Raw genomic sequence first — 14,034 nt, 5'->3', positions numbered from 1 at the left:
TTCTTTTTTCATATAATAGGTTAAGAAATAAAGATTAATATTCGGCGATTAAAAAAAATAGGTAGGGAAGTCATATTTATTTCCATTTGTTTAAATACATTGTTTATATTTTAAGAAAATTACGGTTATTATAAAAATACTGTATCGAAAGAGTGTCCAATTTACAATTACCATTTAAGAAAATTAGAAAAATGCATCCAACGATTCGATAGCAAATAAATAATGGCCAAATTCATGCAGAAAAATATTATTAACAATAACTTTTGTAAAACTTAAAATTCCACCAAACAGCTCAAATTGTATTTTTTATTTATCCTTGGGAACCGAATGAAGTAATTTTTGCGAAAAAAGCTCGACCATCGAAAAATAGGTGGCTTACTTGGCAGATTTTGACTCTATACAAATGCTAATTTTTATTACCCCGTTTCATTAATTTTATTTATATATTATTCCAAGATATATTAAAAACCTTATACCAAAGAAGATATAGTAATTATCGGCCAAAGCCCTTTTGAAATTTTTTTTATATTTTTATAAATTACAAGATAAAAGAATTTTGATCAAATCCTTCGAGACCATTTTAGATATGAATGGCGTAGGGTTTGTTTTAAAAAATAATTAATTTTGGCAAGTAAATAGTTTTTAAAAAAAAATATTTCTCGAGTGGTCGCTAGAAATATAGATTTTCAAGTTTCGGATTCATTTTTCACACTAAAAATTCTATCGGAAAACGTCTTCAAACTTTGTCGCCACCAGTATCATGCTTCCCCGCTTGCTAAAATAGAAAATTAAAATTCGGAAATATGTATGGGACTAAACAATTTTTTAATTAAATTTATCAAGCCATAATACATTACAAAACTCAGCGAGATTCTATTGAATCATCAATCTCTCATAGGCAACAATTTATTATCAAAAACATTTTGCTTATGAATAAAAATTTCTTTCACAAAAATATTAAACAGTTTAGGTGCAAAAAAATTATTTTCCACGCCAAAGTATTTGAACAAATATTATCAAATGTATATTAGTTTTAGAAATATCAACGTCAATTAAGATGATAAATTGAAAGATGTAATAGAAAAACCACAAATTCGAAAATGTTGCAAATAAATGTTTATAAAAATTATTATTGCTCTTGGTTCATTCAAATTGTGATCTGCATCTCATAACAATAAAAGGGTATAATGATGAGCGTAGCGATTTGCGTTAGATCTCGATCTAGCTGCTCCTCTTACCCTCTCCACTCGACTTCCCCTCACGCCGCTGACTGAGCGAGAGCGCTGTGTCGAGCCTTGCCAGCGGGGCACCTTTGTCCCAATAAGGAATAAAATACTAAACATAAAAATGTTCTAGATTTGCAATCAGCAATTCAAAAATATTATATTCGTCAGTCTCCGTTTTTTGCGATTCCAACGATATGTTACTTGCAATCACAACATTAAAATTAGAATAAGTTATCCCAGATTAAATTTTACGTTTTGACCCTAGCAAGCTAACATTATGGAATTTTCCATAGTATAGTTGAAAAAGCCAGAGTTTATTTTGTAGAAAATTCACCTGTTAGCAATTCAACTGCTGAATATTTTTGACAACTTAACTTGACAAAATTAAATTCTAATTCTATTGATTTACATAAAAAAGAATCTGAATTAGTGGTTACAATTTTTATTATTCATTAAAAGTTTAATAATGATTGATATTATCATAATTTTTCGTGAAACTTTTCGTGAATATTGATACCATAATTCAATAATATTAACTTGAAAAAGATTCTTTACTATTAAAAGAAAAAAAAAGAAAATTTAAAATTCTTTAGGATCAATTTTTTAAACTATTATAAATGCAAGTCTATTGCAATGTTTTAATTCTAAACATGAGTGATCAAGCTTCTGAACTTTTTATTTTCTTGCATAATTAGATATTATTATATATTATTTAATGTAATATCAGTAATCATTGACCATTTAATTAACTATAAATATAAAATCAAATTTTTAATCTTCCGTACAAATATTTATTAAATTAATATTATGAATTTATCGTATTGTTACTCTGGAAAACTTCCAAGCAAAATAATAATAATATCAATTATCATTGAACTTTTAATATTAAATAAAAAGTGTAACTACTAATTTAGATTCTCTTTCAGCTAAATCAAAAGCAGTAGAACTTAATTCTGCAACGATTCGAATTAAAAAAAAAAATTTATATATATATGATGAAATGTATGTAAAATATGAATAATATTGATATTGAATAGCTCCTAAAATAGAATATATTGAAATTTAAGATCATTCTCTAATTATTATTATAAAAACTCCTAATCTTTAAAAACATAATAAATTTAAATTTAAATTACATACATTTAAATATTTAGGTTTAATGATTCATATTATTAATTAGAAATCATTTAATATTTATTCTATTATAAAAACTGGAAATAATAAAGAAAAATTGTTTACTATAACAACATTTTATATTTTTTAAATTCCTTACAACCAAAATTAATTTTAAGCTGTGATGAGAAATTAAACCATTTGAAAAGAATGCTTAAAATCGTATACCTTTAAAGAATAGGCAACTGAAAATTAATAAATTTTACAACTTAATAGTTTAACTGCTCTGTTAATAATTGTTGTCTTCATTTAAGATTTATCATTTTAGTATAAAATTCATCTCTTTAGTTAAAAAATCGTCTTTTTAATTTTAAATTAATTTTTTAATGAAAAATAATTCTAGTTTGATTGACTCTTTATCATTTAATTGTGGAAATTCTATTTCTGGTTAAAAAAGAAATTATTTTGTTAAAAACTAATTTTTTAATCTGAGAATTAATTCATTCCATCTTTGATTGAAAATTTATCTTTTCAAGTATAAGATTCTTCTCAGTAATTGGGGAATAATTAATATATTTTGTTGAAATTCTAAATTCAAATTTATCGGAGACAAATTTGCTGCAAAGTAACATCTTAATTAACAACAAACGAATTTATAAAAATTTGAAAATAAATTAATGTTTAATAGTTAAGTTTCCATCCAAATTCGGCAGCTGAATTTGTTGAAAGACGAATTTTCGGTAGATCGCGACCAAATGAATACTTCCCAACGAGAGTGCTGCGAGAATCCACACACAGTTAATAATGAGAGTCACTGCAATTTTTCTGTAGTATTATCTCCTTTTTTGATTATTAAACATAGTAGAAACATTTTTTCCAAAAACCGACACTGGTCAGCAAATAGAATTATAATCTGAAAAAACTGGAAAGAAAAATATTTTAAATACATAGTGGTCGTGAAATGAAATCCCGTTTTCCAACTTTAATAAATCCCCTAAAGGCGCTTCAAACAAGTCGGTTTTGCTAGGCTGCCTGTTTCGGCCGCAATAAAACATTTTCAATTCTAAGAAAACAAGAACATTTTCCGTAAACAGCTCTCTGTTTAAAACGGTATTCAGATTATGTGGTGAAATTTCATTACGTTCAACAATTCATACTTTTCGACGCATAGTGGATCAAGCGAAACCGACTCGCTTGACGCGCCTTAAGGGAGCAAAATTACAAGAAGTTTCTAATTTCGTCATAATATATTAAAATACTGTACTATTTAGTCCAGCAAAGTTTTCTGGGAGTCAATACTCGAACTTATTAAAATATTTTAAAACCCTAGATCACTATAAGTGAGGCACAAAGAAGCAATCCAGCAGCTCTCAAAAACCTAATGACACTAAAGGTCTTCAAAAAAACATATCCGTATGTTCCCTGGAAGAAATACTTCAACACAATTCTCAAATCGGCATTTGTAATTGGTGATGGTGAAATAATAAAAATAAGCGTGCATACCTTTTTCTAAAAATTAGGACCATTGTGAAAAAAACTTCAAAAACGGTGCTTGCTAATTACCTCATCTGACAAGTACTTGAAGGTCAAATGCAAGGTACTTTCTCCAAGCAGGAATGCTTCGATATGACAACTGGATTTCCAGGTTTGAGTGCTGGTCTCAGTATGCCAGTAAATACTTCTCACCAAAATCAAAGAAAAGTGCAGAAGAACTAGCAGTCAATATTGAACATACGTTCTCAAACATGCTAAAAAACGGACATAAAATAATAAAATTGTTGCGATTAGAGTACAGAATAGAAGATGATAAAAATAAAAAAAGAATTGATCTAGTGAGAAAGGCAAACAGGCTTTTAGGACTGTTGAAACACTTCGAAACGACAAAATTTCGCGTTTTCGTCTATGATACATAAAAATGGTTTTATTCTTGCCTACAAAGTAGGGTAGCATCGTAAAAAAATGTGCCTAGTGGGCACAAAATTTGGCGACGTCTTGACGACATCGTTACGACATATTTACGACATTTTTACGACATCCTATGTCTGTGTTGATTCGGTGTCTTTACGATATCGTAAAGACATCGTCAGATCATACGACGTGTTTATGATATCGTAAAGACACCTTAACGACATGGACGTAGGATATCGTAAAGTTGTCGTTAAGATGTCGTAACGATGTCATAAAGGCGTCGCCAAAATTTGTGACCACTAGGGTGTTTTGCTGGAGTAAAAGGTTTCCGCTTATATTGTGAGGTTCCTGGAAATAAGATTCATTCTTTTTTTTCCTTTAAATTCGTCAAAATTAAGACGTGATAACGCTTACATTTTTTTACAGAATCTTGAAAATTTAGTATTTTCTAGAATTAATGTAACCTCAGTGGGCACAAAGTTTGGCGACGTCTTTACGACATCTTTACGACATCATTACGACATGTTTACGGCAGCTTTACGACATCCTATGTCCATGTCGTTAAGGTCTCTTTACGATATCGTAAACACGCCGTATGATCTGACGATGTATTTACGATATCGTAAAGACATTGTCGAGACCACGTGACTAAGTTTATTCATAAAATTGTTGTGTGGAGAACGAAATGATTTTGAGATTTTTAGAATGAATGAATTTTCATTATTTTCAGTCCTCACTACGTCCAAACGGATTGAGATATCGTGTTCAGGATTTAGGAAGTACCGAAAGCACTAAGGTACGTTTGTCTATATCAAAATGTTCATAATTACGAAGAAAGTTGTCGAGTAAAATACTACAGGAATTAGGAAATAAACTTTTAACGTCGATAAAGTACATGCCTCGATTTAAAGAAATCGAGGAACACCTTAGAATGCCATACTCGCAAATTCGTCCAAGTCCCATCTTGAGAAATGTGCATCTTCAGAAAATAATTAAAATTTTCTAATGGTTATATGTTCTTGTAGATTTTTTGTACTTGTATGAAACAATTCCAAAAATAAAAATAAAATTTCGCCCGCGGGCGAAAGACAAGGCGAATCCGACGCTGAGTCCCGCTGGTTGGTTCACTGTCAACAATAGTTATCAGCTGATCGATTCAACGTCAAGAATTATGGAAATTGGTTGGAGAACTCCGACGAGTAAATTTTAGCACATTGCTGGTGTTGCTATGTTTCCAATTTGAAATTTATCTTTTATTTTTAGGACCAAAGAAATGAATATCATTTTACACCGAAATTTCATGTACGAACTTAGTCACTTGATCTCGACTTTATCGACGTTCAAAGTTTCTTTTTTTCTCCGCTAGAAATCGCTAAAAATGCCCAAAAAATAATGATAGGTTACGTGTGTGCATAACTCGAATGGTAATATTCTATTCCATCAATTTATAAATAAACTTAATTTAAAATTACCAATATATTGATGTATACAAACGTATACATGCCCTTAAGACAAAAAATAAAGTTAATTGATTTTCCCGTAAAACTAAACAAAATAAGATTTTATCTCATTTAGTTTTGCGCAATTTTACCCCGAAGACTGTATCTCTTAAACTACATAAGATAAAATCTTTTTTTTTTTAAGTTTTACAGGGAATTTCAGTGACTTTAATTTTTGTATTCACAAATTCAGGATAGCATTTGCCAAACTATAGAGTTTAAACAACCGAAGCACCACTTTGAAGATATTTTTATAAAAATACAAACAATCCTCTAAAAATAAAAATAAGAAATTTAGCTTATTCAACAATCCCTCCAATAATCCAATAATCAAATGGATTCACTGTAATAATAATTTATACGTATAAAATGTAAATTAGTAAAACTTTCCCATCAAATAAGTTTAAATGAAATGCAGATTACCTGCAAATTCAGGATTTTTAACATTCATAGAGTTCAAAGATTCAGATTCAATTCCGCAAATATGAATCCACGTTATCATTTTCAATTCTCTAAATTTTGAAATTCTTCAAATTAAAAATGCCAGATTAAAAATAAAAATCTAAGACAGAAAAGTTGGACAGATTTTTCCGGATTTTTCTTCTAAATATTTGTAAATTTCCTGGTAAAAAAATAAATTCTGCAAAATAGACTGTTTTGAGGCACCTGAGTTTACTTACACAACGCTTAACCTAAACAGTGAGTGACTGAAAGCGAACTGAAGCGAATGTCCTGCGACATTTTTGCCACTGACTGAATATGACTGCAGCAGACGACACGATTAACCGCCGAAGATACAGCCCCTTTTTCATACACTCCTGCGTTGTTGTGAAGTTGCTCCGCGGACCTAGCAGCGTCACTATCTCGTCCCCTTGAACAACCTTGTTCTCTATAACGGGAACTTTTCTTGAGGGACTGCAGTGTATTTTGAACTTATCATAAGTTCTGAAATTATCTCAAACTGATGATCTATTTTATGAATGGCCTCTAAAAGTTATAGAACTTCTAGAAAGTATGTTTCAGAATATTAAATTTGCCTGAAAACAGATCACCTTCCTCATCCGAAAATTTAACCATTTGCTATCATTTTTTCGAGATACAATTTTGAATACTTTTCAATTTGAACTTCCAGCTAATAACCCTAGTTATGATATATATTACCCAGGTAACAAAAGTCCATTCACTTTCATTTGAATGGATTTTGAGGTCTTCTGAATAGCGTATCTGTCACTGGAATTCCAGATACCCGCCCATTGGGGGACCCGTTCATTTTTCGGAACGGTAAAAATTAAGGAAGGTAAAATTTCAGAATGGGTTATAACACATAATGGTAAAACTTGGGAATAGTAAAAAGTAGGAAAGAGCAATGAGTCGGAAATCCAAAGCTCTGAAAAGTGTTTCTTCGGAAACCAAAGAAGCGGAATGGGTGGAAATTCAGAAGCATTAAAATTAGGAGGGTGAAAAATTAGGAATATGTAAATATACGGTGAGGAAAAATTCAGAAAGTAGAAAAATTCAGAATTTTAATAAATATACCTATTAGCAGGTGTATAATTGTTTATTTATGGTAGGAAACAAATATTTATCGCAGTAAATTAAAATATCATATAATAATACATTTTTGTTGTACGTTGAAAATTGTTTTTAAATTGTTCACCCTCCTAATTTTAACGTTTCCGAATTTTTTCTCATACCGCTTCTTTGGTTTTCGAATAAATACTACTCAGAATTTTGGATTTCTGATTTATTCCTTTTTCTGAATTTTTGATATTCCTAAGTTTTACCATTACCCATTCTGAAATTTTACCTTTCTTAAATTTTATCTGTTTCGAAAAATGAACGGGTCCCCCCATTGGTTAGAATGAGTTTCGAACGAGAAACCGGCTTTTTTTATCGTCCACGTAATTTTTATCTCGTACCCATTCGGTAGCGATTATGAATGAGCATTAATCAATAGAGGAACAATAGTTCCGATAAAAAAATTATTAATAAGAATTGTTTAATTTGAATAGTTTAAATTATTGATTAAAAACTAGTTAAATGGGTTAAATTACCTTCAACGAAAATGCGGGTATTGAATTTCTAAACATTTGGATATTTGTGATGCAAATGGATATGAGAGAATTGCAGAGTTGGTTTCTAACACGTGGACTCCCTGCAGCTATTAGCATGCGCACTGAATAAATTAAATATCACTGAGGCTTAATTCAATATAAATCTTATAATTCTTGCACAAAATAATCGATTGAAACCATTGTAAAAAGAGAGTTACAATTAAATAATCAAAAAATTTAGAAATAACCTGTCGCATCAACTATAATATATAAAAATATTATTTAACCTGAATTTATTTAATTTTTGTTTAATCAGAATTGTCCTAATCAAATAATTTTTATCTGCATATTCTACTAACTTAAACATAACCTGAGATAACATACAATTGACAGATTCACGCTTATTGAAAATTTCTGTGTTTGCATCGTATTTTTACTGTTCGTTGTTATCTTTTAAGAACTCCATTTCATATTGAATTTTAACCCATTCTTCTGCACATTAATGAATCGTAGGATGCCCATATGAATTATTTCAGGTTAGTCAGTCTCATCCAACTCTATTCACTAAGCATTTTGACGAATGTGGAATGGCAAATTTAAAGCCCCACGCTCAGGTGACCGATTGAAAATATGGCCAACCGATTGCATTTTCATTCTTTCAAACTGCAAATGACATATACGCAATTCAAACCGACTTGATTTTTATCGGTTCTTTTTTCCTGTGTACAAATTGCATTATTCCTCTTTATCAGAAAATTACGAATCAAATTACTACAAGAAGAAATATTTGTCTTTTTACAGCCGAGTGGTCCCAAAGTTCCAAGGAAAAATATTGCAGACAATGGAGGCGTAAAAGTGCCCTACCTGGCCTATCAAGATTGAGTAAAACGTAACGGTCCCGAACCAACATTACCTGGATGAAACTATTCCCAATCACAGCTCTTTTAAATTGAAGCAGCCATGACACAATGTGCGAAATACACCCCAGAGTATGCGAAAGACTTCAATACTAAATACAGTCTGTTCACGGATGAATTCACAACTCCATCAGAATTCAGAGCCACAGATGTATTTGCTAATATGCCCGAATTTGCAATAGACTTTAGTTGTAAAGTGGGTACAAAAATGAATCCAGCTCAGAAATGTCCTGTATGGTAAAATAAAAACAAATGTGAAATGTTAAAACCGTATTGCAGAGAATAAGTCCGCTGTACAATAGACGGGTTTTACTGCGATTTTACTTGTGTATTGCCGCTAGGATGTAGAATTAATAGTCATTTCTTGGATCATTCCGTGAATCTAATTTAATATAATTCATTGTAAATTCTTTCCCGAAATAAATGTTTCACTTTGAACTAAATTCACCAATGTATTCTTTCACATAAGTTGCATATTGTGTGCAAATTTAAATAAAAATAAAAATAAATTTTATTCTGTAATCTCTGAAATTTCTTTAATTTTTTTAGAAGATAGAAGAAATATACCTAATAAGTATTCAGATCCTGTGTGACTATGGCGGACGCTGCTCCAGCCGCACGACGTGGTTTTCGCGGAGGTTTCGGCGGCCGAGCACAGAAAAACGCTGGTGTTAAATTTGTTGCAGCTCTAACTTCGTTGGTCTCCCAATCAGCATTTAACACAATTTTCAAGTCTCAAATGTATTTCTCTGAACATAGGTGCACATTTGGGCATCTAGGGGAAAGTATCATTTGGAGACTGAAATTTATCTCAATGCCGAGAGTTGTGGAGTGCTGAAACGCGCTATCAGCCACCTGAACACCTGTCAAAGCAACTATTCGCAGTGCGATATTAGACTAAATAATTGTTAATAAGGAAACTAATTGAAATAATATTTGCCTAATTTTTAACTTTCTTTAATATAACAGTGTGTACTATTCAGTTAGAATAAAATGATAACTTCTAAATGGTACTTTCTAATATTAGGCTAGTCATGGCCGTCAATATTTAAACTAAAGCCGGGATGCGTAGAAAAAGTCATAAGCGTCTATATATACAATTAGGTATTTCCACTTCAACCACAAGCTAACTTCACTTTTCTATATACAGAAAATATAGAGGAAATTTCTTCGAACGAACAGGCATCCATTAAGATGCAGACATATCACGCCAAGTATAATTTTTTTTTTCCAAGACACTTTTGTCACTGGTAAATGGAAAGAAATTGAAAGTTAGGTAATTTTTATTATAAGTTACCTGCTTATCAACATCTAATTCACCCAAATAACGCCCTACAAAATCATCTTGACAGGTGACTAACAGTTTTGTGGACGTGGAAAGGAAGACGCCAAGAAATGGGTTCCAGTTACCAAATTGGGTCGCCTCATAAGAGGCGGCAAAAGTCGTTCCCCAAGTGGGGGACCTTACATAACGACTTTGTAAGGATCTTCACTTGGGGTGATTGCTAGAGAGATTGATCAGCAACCTTGGTTGGAGCATTGTTGCGGAACGAACATGTTATTTACATAAATAACACGAGAATTCTGGATCAATCTGAAAATTCTCTATCCCTTCTACACATTAATCCTTTCCCCCACCGAGTGAGACACACCTACCCCGAAAGGGAAATCGCTTAATGGTGTGTGTATATATATGTAATAAGAGCCAATAGGTGGCTCCAGCAGTAAGTGCTGGTCGATTTTTACATTCAAAACGTCATGAACCAAGCTTAGACATACGGTAAAAAGAAGCCGTGTTGACACATTAGTGATTTTATTTTGGCGTCATATACTTTTGGTTGTGTGAAAATGTTTCATTTTTTACCAAATAATCGTTATTTGCGGGAAGTGCTGATTTTCTTCTTTCATTCGAAGAAAACGGCGGCTGAAGCGGAGATGCTGCTCTGAGTGAAACAACGTGCCGTGACTGGTTCCGTCGCTTCAAAGACGATGATTTCAATGTTGACGACCGTCCGCATAAAGAAATACCATTGTATGCGTTGGGAATGATTGAAAAACAAGTAACTAGAGTTCCATATGATTTGTTCCATTTTGTACCATTTGAACGTCGTTTTTTCGCCTGTGAAAAACTGCTTCAGCGGCAAAAAAAGAAAGGGTTTTCTTCATCCCACCGTGACGGGTGATGAAAAATGGATTTATTGCATCAACCCAAAGAGAAGAAAGTCATGGGGACTGCCCGGTCATGCTTCTACGTCGTCGGCTTCGCCGAATATTCACACAACAACACTTTCCGAAAATGACGATTATTTGGCACAAAATAAGACATTTTAACACAAACAAAAGTATATGACGCTAAAATAAAACCACTAATGTGTCAACACGGTTTTTTTTACCATATATCTAAGCTTGGTTCATGACATTTTGAATGCCAAAATCGACCAACACAAACTGCTGAAGCCATCTATTGGCAAACAGCGGGGACTTAGTTGCGCACCTAATAATTTGGTTTAACAAAACGTTTTGTTCTGAAAATCAAAATTTGATGGAAAAATGAAAAAAATTACGGCACATATACCAAAGAAATTATTTTGTTACACGAATAAAACATGTTGCTCAGTACATTATACCCATTTCCGCTGTTCAGGTTTTTATACATTTGAAAAATACCTGGGCTTTTTCATTCTCTCATGTTGATCAATCAAAGCGTAGCATGAAACAAGAGGCCAGCGCCCTCCGTCGTTCGTTTTGGATACATGTATGGGAAATTGCTTAGTCACTTCATGATAGGGTTCCCATAACCCTAGAATTCACTCCACCCACTTCATTCTAGTAAAACGCAGGATATGGATTCACATTCTATAGAACACCTTTTACTAGTAGTAGCAAGTTACATAGCTAGAGCTACACACGCCGAGCAAGTCAGATTACTAGAGGTGCCCACGCCGCGTCGTATCTGGCTGAACAGAACATACATGTCCGCATTTCCGAATCCCCTAGTCTCTCTACAGAGAATGCTGACCCTGTCCACAAAGGAATAATAAGGAGAGCTAACTCCGTTTTGCCACTTGGAAATAGAAACATTACCGTGAGTGGTAGGTATATTACAGGAAGATCTTAAATTTTCGTGCGCAGGTGCACAGTTGTCCTCTGCCTATACATGGAAAAGTGTGCGAATGAGAAAGTTTGTCACATTGACGTAAGTTACAGAGGTTGTGTTCATTTGTTTTGATGCAGGTGACAAATTTTTTCAATTGCAAGTTTTAATTATTTAAATTATTGAAGAGTCTATTGATCTGGTTAAAAGAAGGACTTTAGCGTTAGGACTTGTAAAGTTAAAAGAGTGCATTATAAAAGTGGTAAGTGTGTAGACTATAATAAAATTGATTGATCATGAAATCTTGAAATTTTAGTACATTATGATTTTTGAAATCGTACGCTGGAATGAAGAATACTATTTTTTTCTAACACTTTCAAACATTTTTTATCGTAAAAACACCTGTATAATTGAAAATATAATCGATCTAATTGCCTAAGATTGCGTCAATTTGACAAACTTTCTCACTCGCACACTTTTCTATGTATAGGAAGAGGACAACTGCGCACCTGCGCACGAAAATTTAAGATCTTCTTGTAATGTGCCTACCACTTACGGTAATGTTTCTATTGCCAGTTTTGAAAGGGCTTCCTACTGGCAGTTGGGTCTCCTTACTATTCCTTCCTGACCCTGCCTCAGTTACCGCGAACGGGTCGGAAGCAGTACTCGCGCCGGCGTATCGAATACTTTGGTGGCCAGGAGCATAACCGCGAAATGGTAACTCTCCACACACTCCCCTCCTAGCATTCACGTAGTTTTTATCGATAAAATTAGACCTATAATGCCTGCGTGACTCCTCTTAATTTATTTGCGCATTCTATTGTTTTATTTTTTTTTTATTTTTCGACGACATGTGATATAAGGAAAAAATTTTTGAAGGCGTAAAAACTTTGCATAATTGTGGCTATTGTTTTTGCATCTACCTGCAAAACTTTACGTTGTCGCTTACAATCTTAATTCTATATAAGGTGAATTCTATAGTTGAGGTGCATATTATTGCTGAGATTACATTGACTTTGTTATCAAAAATATTTTATTTGTGTATAATCTATCTAGGTCGCGCCTGCCGTAAGACCATGTTTTGCTTTAGATTAAGTGAATTTATTGGTTTTCAGTTGTCACATGGTTTTGCGTCCATCTTACTTCTCAATAGTTTCCAATTAAAGATGTTGATTTTAGTGATTTTTCAGTCTTATAACTTGAATGTTACCCGTTTCTTAGCTGAATTTTTAAAGATTATAGTAATGTAAAGGGCACGGGGAGACTAAAGGAGCAGGTGCTCCGTCGACTACCTCGCGGATCTCATCGAGGTCCGTTGTCGCTTGATTAGCTGATAGACTCTTGGACGGGTGATTCTTTGCTTCACTATCTTTTGTTGCATGAGTCGTAATTATAATTAGTTTTGGTACAGAGGTCGATGGTTCCGCTTCCGGCGTTTTCAACGCAGAGTTATCGAAAAGACCGAGCGCTGGTTTTGCATTTTCTAATGAGACCCGCTTTGCAGACCCATTAATGTCAATTTAAATTACGCGGTCACAGATTCGCCTGATGGCCCGATGAGGTCCGGAATATGGTGGTTCAAGGGACTTTCTTGCTTCTCCCATGCGCAGGAACACGTGTGAACAAGTTGTAAATAAGTGTGTCATGTGTGCGCGAAATTCGTTTAAATAAGCCCGTGGATCGGGGGTGCGGTCGTCGGGTAAGACAAATTCACCGGTATTCGGAGGGTCGTTCCATACAGGTATCCCGCTAGGGATGACCCACAAGATAGAACACTGGGTCTGAGCCCGAGCATAACGATTGATAATACGTCCATTCGCGGCGAGTGTGGCACATTATTCCCGCTTTGAGCGCGCGGTGAAACTGTTCTATAATTCCGTTTGAGGCGGAGTAGTACGGAGTAGTTCTGATTTGGTGACAGCCGATTAATTTCATTAAAGACTCTAATAGTCTGGCAGGCTGTGCATCATTTTGCCCATCTCGAAATGTCCTTGTGCATGAATGACCCTACGTATTTCTGTTACATTACGCGATTTGTTACATTTACGCTTGGGTGAGACGACTGATGAAACGTATTGAAGACAGTTTTCTGGAAAATCGTCGGAATTACAGGACGTAGAGTATCGCCAGACAGGTCACAATACACGGCGATTTTATTTGCGCCCCGGATGCGACACGCAAAACTTAATTAGTTCTGGCTGAGCTCGTTGAGCTTTCGCAAGT

The sequence above is a fragment of the Belonocnema kinseyi genome, chromosome 6 (genome assembly GCF_010883055.1).
Source record: "Belonocnema kinseyi isolate 2016_QV_RU_SX_M_011 chromosome 6, B_treatae_v1, whole genome shotgun sequence".
NCBI classification, from domain to species: domain Eukaryota; kingdom Metazoa; phylum Arthropoda; class Insecta; order Hymenoptera; family Cynipidae; genus Belonocnema; species Belonocnema kinseyi.
The sequence above is the reverse complement of the archived record's forward strand: the minus strand, read 5'-3'. Positions refer to the sequence as shown.